This window comes from Myotis lucifugus, unplaced genomic scaffold (assembly GCF_000147115.1).
Source record: "Myotis lucifugus unplaced genomic scaffold, Myoluc2.0 scaffold_456, whole genome shotgun sequence".
NCBI classification, from domain to species: Eukaryota; Metazoa; Chordata; class Mammalia; order Chiroptera; family Vespertilionidae; genus Myotis; species Myotis lucifugus.
Genome location: NW_005871504.1, coordinates 94,919 through 103,622, shown reverse-complemented (window position 1 = coordinate 103,622; position 8,704 = coordinate 94,919). Strand labels below are relative to the sequence as shown.

General features: G+C 43.9%; 1 non-coding gene across 1 annotated transcript; it reads right to left on the bottom strand.

Annotated features, from left to right (window-relative positions):
- Positions 1 to 4,592: 4,592 nt before the first annotated feature.
- LOC111823311 lies at positions 4,593 to 4,783 on the bottom strand. Its single transcript, XR_002826332.1, has one exon. It is a non-coding gene; the product is annotated as a U2 spliceosomal RNA (small nuclear RNA).
- Between the last annotated feature and the right edge of the window lie 3,921 nt (positions 4,784 to 8,704).

Below are 8,704 nucleotides of genomic sequence, written 5' to 3'. Positions count from 1 at the left end.
CCACTGGGGTGCCTGGCCAGTCTGGGTGAGGGGCTGAGGGCCGTTTTCAGGCTGGCGGGCGACTGAAGCTCCCAACCTCTCCTTTTTTTCTTTTTTCTTTTTTATTTTGGGATTTATTTACCTTCTATAGCTGTCACTGGAGCTGAGAGCCAGCTCCAGCTCTAAGGCCTCTGCTGCTGAAAGGTATCTGGGATTTATTTACCTTCTGTAATTGAAACACTGTTGCAGCTCCAGCTCTGAGGCCTCCTCTGATACCTGTGGTTTGTTTAGCTTCTATAATTGCAACATTGTTTCTTAGAGTGCTGCTCAGAACCGGGCTGCGGCAGGCGGGAAACCTTGGCTTCCTCCATCACTGGAGTAAGCAAGCCTCCTGTTCACTTCAGCTTTCTGGCTGCCGGCCGCCATCTTGGTTGACAGTTAATTTGCATATCGCCCTGATTAGCCAATGGGAAGCATGTCGGAGGTACGGTTAATTACCATGTTTGTCTATTATTAGATAGGATGAATAATATAAACTGATGAACCAAAACAGATCCAGAGACAGAGAAGCATTGATCAGATGCTCAAACCTCAGAGGGAAAGTAGGGGAGGGTCGGGGTAAGGGGAAGAGATCAACCAAAGAACTTGTATGCATGCGTATAAGCCTAACCAATGGACACAGACACCAGGTGAGTGAGGGCATGAATGGGAGAGGAATGGGGGTTGGGGGCAATGGGGTGTTAAAGACACAGGTAATACCTTAATCAATAAAGAAAAGAAAAAGAAAATATTATTGATTTTTAACCTTTTTTTCCCCAGATATAAGGAAACTCATTTATTTTCTTAAAGCAGTTTGGTAAATTATACTTTCACTAGAGGCCCAAAATTCATGCATGGGGGTGTGTGGGGGGGTGTCCCTCAGCGTGTCCTGCACCATCTCACAATCTGGGACCTCTCAGGTAGGGTCTCTAGGCCTGGCCAGTGATCAGGGCCTATCAGGGCATTCCTTCCCCTGGCTTCTGGCAACTGGCCCCGCCCCCGCTGCTGCCACTGCTTGCCATCTGTGTGGTGCTGCCCCCTTCTCCCTTGACACGGGTCACCTCCCTCTGTGGGCAACAGATGTGAGGTGCGATCGCTTGGCTGGCCTGGGCCTCCCTCTGCATGGTGATCGATGGCCGGGCCCACACACCCGCCCCAGCATCTCCCTTCCCACCTGCTGCAGTGCAGCCAGCCGATGGCCTGGGCCTCCCTCTGTGGGGTGATTGATCATGTGGCTACAAAATCAATAGCTCTGCAGAGGGATTCCCTGCCTACCCACCACAGTGCCACTGGCCAGGTAGCCTGGGCCTCTCTCTTTGGGGCTATGAATCATGGGGTGATAGCGCTCCCCCCCCCCCCCCATCAATTGCATCGACCTGCCTTGGCTGGCCTGGCAACAGTGCATGTCTTAGCGTGGTTGTCTGAAAGATCATCTGGATGGTCATTCTGCTGCTTGGCAATTGGTATATTATGCTTTTCTTATTATAGACTAGAGGCCCGGTGCACAAAATTCATGCCGGGGTGGGGGAGAGAGGAGGTTCCCTCAGCCCAGCCTGCACCCTCTCACAATCTGGAACGGCTGGCTCCTAACTGCTTGCCTGCCTGCCTGATTGCCCTAGCCACATCTGCCTGCCTGCCTGATCTCCCCTAACCCCTCTGCCTGCCTGCCTGATTGCCCCTAACCACTTGCCTGCCTACCTGATCACCCCTAACTGCCTCTGCCTTGGCCCCTACACCTGGGACCCAGGCTTCCCTCCTCCAGCTGGCTGCAGGCAGCTTTGCCCCAGCTTTGTCAGCAAGGATGTCCAGAATGACGTCCGGAAGATGTCTGGTCTATCCGGTCTAATTAACATATTGCCCTTTTATTAGTACAGATAAGCAATATTAAGGCATTTGTATTTTTCCCCCTACCTGACCTATCCGGAATTTGGAAACTCTTAATGAGTGAGTGCTGAAGGCTAAAGAACAGTAGTTAGCATAATAAATGGGAGAAGTTTGTCAGAAGGCTGATGGACATCTTCAGCAGGGCTAAAGATCTGCATATTACTACTTGCTGCCAAACAGCTGAGGGCAATTCCCCTAACCTGATAATCCTTTATTGTTTACCAAACCTTACCTTTGATATGTATATCTGCTTTGCTAAAGGGCAAAATGTGTTACTAAAAAGCCCTGGGTCCGGAGATTCAGGGCGCCACCCCTCAAGAGGTTGAAGCCTCCACCTGGTTCCCCCAAATGCTTTCCAAATTTATACTTCTTGTCTAGTCTCTTTTCATTTCTGTGTAGCCCTTGTCCAGATTCCTGAACCCTTGCTGTGGAAAGACTTCAGCAAGTGAGTATTACTGTTTTCATGGCAATGTGTTTGTTTGCATAAATCCAATAAGAATATGATTTCTTCATAACAGGACATAAGCCAGTTTCCAATTGTGTTTTTATTAACTAAGACTTTGACTGGAATGTCATGTCTGAGAGATACATGCCAGGACTCTGGATGTCACCAGAAAGCTAAGGAATGAAGATTGACTTTGAAGCCTATCAGCCCCTTGGATACATAGCCTGTATTTGCCTAGGAAGCAAAGATTTTATATATTGAAATGGTCACATAGTTCATGGCAGTCTTTCTAGGTAAGGAACAAAGGTTGCCTTCCTGAAAGAGAGCAAGAAGGAACCTCGACACCTGTGGGGATCTCAAAGATTTGAATTTACCCCAACCTACAGGCATTGCAAGCAAAGACTGATGGCAACTGTGTGGCTTGGCTTCTTTGCCCTGAGAAGAAACTTTCTTGAGATTCCAGCAAAGCAGATTTAAAAAGCCTATATAATGAATTGCTATTCCTGTTGTGTTTATGCAAATAATCAGGCCAAACTGGAACTCAACTTCTACAGTAAATAAATTAGTCTTGATATGGCTCTTTGATAAAAATGAGGGTAATCTTAGGGAGGAAAATTGTGTTTCAGTGGCAATCATAATACCCAATTGTAGGTAATGAATTCCATGTAGTTACTAGTAATTGTGTTCAAAGTTTTGTTTTAAGGTTGTGTCTGTGTATGCCATACAGACCCCAGCACCTGTTGACATCACCAGAAATGTTCTAACTGCAGAGTCTGAGTGTCACTGTTGTTTCGTTCCAGCAGAAGCTTTATGTCTAGAAATCTTCTCAATCCATTTATGATTTACTGCATACATTAATCTTTATGTTTTGTGTTCAGTTTCATAGACTGTATGCCTATGTCTCTGCTTACCTAATTGCTTACTCACATAGTATGGGCCTCACTATAGAAGCCATCTATTATCACTGTGTCCTAAAAATAGAACTCTACAGTCCTAGGTGGTTTGGCTCAGTAGATAGAACATCGGCCTGCAGACTGAAGGGTCCCGGGTTTGATTCCTGTCAAGGGCACATTCCCAGGTTGTGAGCTCAATCCCAGTAGGGGGTGTGCAGGAGGCAGCTGATCAATGATTCTCTCATCATTGATGTTCTTCTCTCTCTCTCTTTCTCTCTCTCTCTCTCTCCCCCCCCTCTCTGAAATCAATCAAAATATATTTTAAAAAAATAAGACTCTACAGTTTGTACTTAAAATTGAGTCAATGAAACATGGGTGGGCTAATGTCTTCATTTAAAACCGCCTCCCCCTTTTTGGCTTTCTCCTTCACTTGTTGGACAGGGAGGACTTCAGGACTCCACCCCCACCCCTTCTCCACCCCCATTAGCAGAAAGAAGTTACAGAAGAGACCCTTTTTCCTGAAAGAATTTAGAGCCAAAATCCATAAGTGGAAATATAATAGGCTAGGACTAATGCAGTTCAACAAGACATCGTCCATATAAAACTAATCACATGACTATGAGATGATATTATCAAAAGAGGGAAATGTTAACGGGGAAGGGCATGTAATAAGAATAGAGCCACAGTTGTTTAATAATCACTTCACTAACTATAGATGAGTTTTCTGACAGAAAATGGAGGATGAAACAAGGCTGTAAAGAGAAGATGCCTACATGGGTCTACTTTGAGAAGAGACCAAGGACAGGACACACTTTGATTTGGTTGCTATGCCTGGACCCTGACCCGGTCTAGGAGTTTTTCTTACTAATGCTGATAATTCTCTGGTCCCAGGAATGGGCTGAGCTGTTTGTAATATAGAAGATTAGCCACCTTGTTATCAGACTTTAGGAGCTCAAAGTCTGGACTGCAGACCCTTCCCTCCCCTTTCCATGTCATAGTTATCTTCTCCCTCATCAGCCAACTGGTGAGGGGGTGAGTAGAATTTCCAGCGTGACCGACTCCTCTCCCCATACTGCTGGCGTTATTGGAATAAACACTCATATATGATTCAACCCTGTCTCTGCTTCATTTGGCTCTAGTGACAGGCAGCCTTAGACTGATTGTATCCGATTTCAGTTCCTCTGCACATTTAACACTATACACAATGGAAGTGGGGTGAGACGTGTGGATTATGGCATGGAGAGCTCTCACAGACATCTCTCAGGGCAGAGAACCTAAGGGGTTTCCTTAGATGGGAGAAAAGGGATTTTAAAAATCTGTCCTGCCATTTTTTTGTTTGTTTGGTTGGGGTTTTTTGGTGCACTGTTCCCAGAGGGACTGCAATACTGGGTCAATGCGTGGAGTGGACGGAGCAAGCTCCTATTCCAACTCCCAGCTTCAAAAATCCGTTTAATATACTGTCCTCAGATAGAGGACATATCAGATATTAAACTGATAAGAACAGATACTACACTTGATCTTAGCCAAAAGGCCGAGAAGGAATGTCCTGCCTTTTATTGACTTGTAAACATGGAGCACATACAGTGTTCTCTAAACCCTTGGAGAGAAGGGATTGGAGGTCAGGGTGAAGGGCTGCTATGTGAAACTATATCTGGCCATCAATAAAACGTGACATTCAGATCTTAAAACTAAGAAATGCAAAATCATCAGCTGCCTGAGCATTTTCTTTTTCTTTCTTTTTTGGTTCTTTTTATTTTTGTATTTTCTTTTTTAATGTTTTTATTGATTTCAGAGAGGGAGAGAGAGAAACATCAATGATGAGAATCATTGATTGGCTGCCTCCTGTATACCCCCTACTAGGGATCGAGCCTGAAACTGGAGCATGTTCCCTGATCAAGAATCAAACAGGTGACCTGGTTCATAGGTTGATGCTCAACCACTGAGCCACCCTGGCTGGGTTGCCTGAACATTTTCGATCTTGCTTCCTGTCATGTCAGTTTGGTTCAGATAAACTCATAAAAATTCTCTACACATTTGGACAACCCTACATTGATAGGAGTCTTAGCCAAGAACTTAGAAGAGCAGAGGAAAAATTATGTCCTCCCCTACATAGGCCATACAGTGCCTGCCACAAGTACTTAATTCTGCTGTTGGGACATCAAAGCAACCAGACATAGTAAATGAATGAGTGGCTGTGTTCTGATAAAACTTTTCTTATGAGCATTGAAACTCTAAATTCATATAATTTTCATGTGCTATAAAATAATCTTTTAAAAAAATATAAATATTTAAAAATATATAATCACTTCTTAGCTCACAGGCTCCACAAAATAGGTGATGAGTAGATTTGGCCAATGGGCCATAGTGTGCCAGTCCCTGAGAGGCATGATGAAGTCCTGGTTTTTATTTACACTGCATTCATACTCAGGTGTTTTGTCAAGGCTGGTGGTAATAAGGTTTGTAAAAGGGTTATTTCTAAAGCCACTAAAGCCCACTGTCATTTTCATTGAATGCCCTACTGTCAACCAAAACAAGTGCTGTAAGAACTATTTTGGATAGTATCTTGTTAGGGCCTTAAAGATACCTTTTTATAGTGAATTGCGCTGAATGATTGGTGCTCAGTGTCTCTTTATTTACTTTCTGCCTCATTGATATCAAACAACTCATTAATTTATTCAGTCATTCTTTTGTCCATTCTATCATTCTACTTTAAATGCCAGCTGCTTTCTTGAAAACAGGTTAGTTAGACATGATTTCTGAACTGCAAGAAAGTATAATAGCTGTGATACAAACAAGCTGATGTCTGGGTTCTACTGTGATAAGTGTGAGCAGTGAGAAGCGAATTTCAGGACCCCACGGAAGAGAAAGGATGCTTGGCAAGGCAGAAAGTACAATTAAGACTTCAGATAAACAAATCTGTTTGAGACATTTGAAGAAAAATACACTTATTGCCAAAAGCCTCAGTTAATACACGTTCTATTTATTTATACAATAGTGTACCAATTGCCTGTATATTCTATAGTTGTAGAATTTTAAAAACAAAAGACATCTGACTAGTAATCTATTTGGATTCTCAAATTTAATGAGAACAAATGTGACCCTGAGATGAGAAGGGAGAAGTTCAAGGTCATTCAATTCTTACTAATTGAAGTTCTTCAGTGCCACTTCAGTATTGTTTCTACTCTACTAAGCATTCCTTGCCTCTTTCATGGATTTTTACTAATTGCACATTGTTTATTCCCTCTTTTCTATGCAGATTATCTAAGTCAACCTTCAGAGTTCTTGTTTCTTCAGAGATACCTTAATGATTGTAGTTGACAAAAATTGAGAAAGTGCAATAATAACGCTCAAATGATGTTACCTTTTTTGGGTTTTTCTGCTGATCTGAAGGAAAAATACAATTACCTCAGCTCTTAGACTCAGCGTATTGTATTCTCCATGCCAGGTTACTCCATAAATGTAATTATCATCATTTGTGGTTCTCACAAGATTATAGGGACTGAGTACTTCATCAACTAAGATCAGAATTTCCCCTGGCACAAAACAAGACACGTGGATAATGATCTGGAAGGGTGGATTAAACATACTGAATGAGAGAGCTACACACTGAAAATGTTCAGGGGATTATCAGTTTAGCTTTTCAAATCCATTCAACTGAAGTGAAACTGATGTGGCTCAGTACTATTTTGGGGTTTAAACTTATACATTTCAGACTTCCTGCTCTTTAAGGCTTCTACCATTTAATGCATCAGAGCAGGGTCCACATTCTTTCCTTGCCTTCCCCCCCGACCCCAGTGATGGGCGCACATTTTCCCACTCCACCCAGGTTCTTCCAGATACATGGGGGAGTAAGGGGAGACACGCAGGTCCCTAAGGCAGAAGCTCTGGAGACACAGGGTTCTAGAGTTTTGTGCTTTCCTCCAAGACATCATTTAGAAAAGTGGGGTATATGGCTAGGATCCCAGAAGAATTTCAAGGGACTGAACACTGCAACTACAACTTAAGCAGTTCTGTGTGAAGCATTACTCATTGTGATGATTGTTATTACTTAGGCGATTATTGTTATATTCCAGGGCTCCCAGCACATTATTTCATTTAATCACCACAGAATCCTATAAAACAGTTATATCAATAACAATAAAAAATAATAATGGGTTTGTGCTCCTGGCTATGTTTTAGAGCTTCTTCTAAGTGTTTTAGTATTTTACATGTATTAATTTATTTAATCTTCCCAGCATCCATAGTAGTTATTATTACCATTTTGAAACTTGAAATTATAGTTACATAATATGCTTAATGTCACAACTAATAAATGGCAGAACAAAGTTTGGAACCTAGACAGTCTGACTCTGGAGGTCACATATTCAACCACTGTACTGCAGAGAAGCTGTCAAAAAAGGCAGCCAATGGAGGGAATGTATCTTTACTCTCACACTCTGTTCCATAGGCAAAAAGAGTCTTATCTGCAGGGCCCTACCTAACTTGAATAGGGATATCATTCTATCACAAAAGAATTCAAGTCACTGAGCAAATGCTATGGTTGGTGGATCAAATGTTCTATATATATATCCTATCTAATAAAAGACAAAAAGGGTAATTAACCATACCTCTGCTACGCTTCCCATTGGCTAATCAGGGCTATATGCAAATTAACTGCCAACAAAGATGGCTGCCGGCAGCCACGCAGCTGAAGCGAGCAGGAGGTTTGCTTGCTCCAGTGATGGAGGAAGCCAAGGTTCCCCGCCTGCTGCGGCCTGCTCTAAGCTCCGAAAGCAACAGCTCCAAAAGCAACAAAGTTTCAATTATAGAAGCTAAACAAATCCCAGATACATGCTTTCAGCCAGCCTCAGCCTCAGAGCTGGGAGCGCCAGTGATGGAAACAGAGTTTCAATTATAGAAGGTAAATAAATCCCAGAATAAAAAGAAAAAGAAAAAAAGGAGAGGCTGGGAGCTTCAGTCGCAGGCCTGCCTGAAAACAGCCCTCAGCCCCTCACCCAGACTGGCCAGGCACCCCAGTGGGGACCCCCACCCTGAAGGGGGTGTGGCCAGCCTGAAAACAGCCATCAGCCCCTCATCCAGGCTGGCCAGGCACCCCAGTGGGGACCCCACCCTGAAGGGGGTGTGACCAGCTGCAAACAGCCATCAGCCCCTCACCCAGGCTGGCCAGGCACCAAAGCAGGACTCCCACCCTGATCTGGGACACCCTTCAGGGCAAACCAGCTGGCCCCCACCCGTGCACCAGGCCTCTATCCTATATAGTAAAAGGGTAATATGCAAACTGACACTAACAGCAGAAAGACTGGAAATGACTGGTCACTATGACACACACTGACCTCAGGGGGCAGACGCTCAATGCAGGAGCTGCCCCCTGGTGGTCAGTGCCCTCCCACATGGGGGAGCTCTGCTCAGCCACAAGCCAGGCTGATGGCTGCCAGTACAGCGGTGGTGGTGGGAGCCTCTCCTG